Here is a 1,908-nt window from a genome sequence, read left to right on the forward strand (position 1 = left end):
TGGTAATTCTGTGTTTAACTTTTTGAGGAAATGTACCTTCACTTTAGAATGATAATTTTGTTGAGTAGAAAATTTTAGGTTGATTGGTTTGTGCCTTTCAGTGTGGTAAAGATATTTTTCTTTTGTCTTCTGATTTGTGTAGTTTCTGATAAGTCTATTGTCATTCTTATATTTATTCTTCTGTAAGTAATGTGCCTTTTTTCTTTGGGTGCTTTTAATACGTTCTCTATCACTGGCTTTAGCAATTTCATTGTGAAATAACATGATGTGGTTTTCTCTAGGTTTATTCTGCTTGGGATTCAATGACCTTCTTGAATCTGTGGGTTTATAGGTTTCAGCAAATCTGGAAAATTTCTGGCCATTTTGCCTTTAAATATTTTTTCTAAACCTCTTTTCACCTATTTTCTTTCCTTATGGGATCCTTATGGGCTATCATACATGTATTTATCTACTTAATATTATTCCATACTCAAGTGGTGCTCTGTTCATTTTTTTCATTCCTTTTTTGTCTCTGTACTTCATCTTGGTTAGTTTCTATTGCTCTTTCTTCAGATCACCAATCTTTTCTTCAGCATCTGCTTTTATTCCATCCAGTGTATTTCCTGTTTCAGATGTTATATTTTTCATAACCAGATGTTTGGAACTTTCTTATATCTCACATTTCCCTAATTACCTGGTCATATTTTCCTCCATCTTTTTGAACATATGGAGCATATTTATAATAGCAGCTTTTATGTTCTTATTGTTAGTTCCATCATCATTGTAATATCTGAGTATGTTTTTATTGATTTATTTATTTCTAATTTTTAAACAAAATTGCTCAGGTTTTATTCACCAACAAATAGCTCCTCTCTCTTTTCCCTGCCTGCTGCTGTGCCCCTTTCTACACTCCGAGGTTCAGGAGAGGAATTCTCTGGCCTCCTCAGTTGTAACCTAGGAGTAGAGGTCAGTGAGGTGAGCTGGCAGATAGTAGTATGCCTCCTCTAGGACTTACAAGTCCAGACAGGCCAGTTCTTCCTTCAGCAGGTGTTCTGGCACTTGGCATAATCACTCTGTCTCCCATTTAAGACTGACTTTGATCTCACTGATAGTCATGTAGCCATTTTTCCCTGCCAGCAGTAGCACGTCAGTGTGATCCATATTGAGCTCAGCTGAAATGGACTGAATAAGGTAAATGCCACCCAGATGGATAATACTGAAACCAGTCCCAGGTGTCTTTATTTAATTGATGGCCCTGATCAGGTTGTCTTGGCTGACATCCTGGGCACATTTTTCCCTTCCATGTAAAACTTGTTGATGTAATTCCTCCGAAGTTCTCAGACTTCCATTCTGGTGCTTCAGGACTTGGCACACTTTGGTAATCTGTATTCCCAGCATCTCAGACCAAAATCCTTTTCCATAAATCAGGGGATCCACCCCAGTGATGGCACATATGTCCTGAAACTGCACCTGGAGCTTAGGACACCTCCAGGTCTCTTGCTTGTTCTTGCTGACAAATTGCCTCAGGTTATAATCACCCCCAATTGTCCAACTTCTTTGACATCTGAGCCAGCTGATCCTTAGCCAAGTCAGTCTCTCGTTACTTATAGCTGTCCTTGGCAGCTTCTGGGTGATGATGCTGGCTCCTACCCTGCACTGGTATATCTCTGCCCAGGGCCAGTAGGCTATCCTGCTGCCAGGATGCTAGCATCCCCAGATCTGCCACTGGCCTCTATGGACTGATTTCATTGCCTATTTACAGGCAATATTTTCTTGATTTGTTTGGATGTTTGATATATTTTTTATCATAATTAAATTTTTAATATCAAATGAGTGGTACAAGCATCTGTCATTGAAAGCCAAGGTCATGAAATGCGTACCTGCATGTATGAAGGATGTTTGATGTTTTTTGAATGAATGGATGCCACA

At 39.0% G+C, this 1,908-nt stretch overlaps 1 pseudogene; it reads right to left on the reverse strand.

The window, feature by feature from the left end:
• Positions 1-897: 897 nt before the first annotated feature.
• Positions 898-1,690, reverse strand: LOC105084386 (vacuolar-sorting protein SNF8-like; annotated as a pseudogene).
• Between the last annotated feature and the right edge of the window lie 218 nt (positions 1,691-1,908).

This window comes from Camelus dromedarius, chromosome 8 (assembly GCF_036321535.1).
Source record: "Camelus dromedarius isolate mCamDro1 chromosome 8, mCamDro1.pat, whole genome shotgun sequence".
Taxonomy (NCBI): Eukaryota; Metazoa; Chordata; class Mammalia; order Artiodactyla; family Camelidae; genus Camelus; species Camelus dromedarius.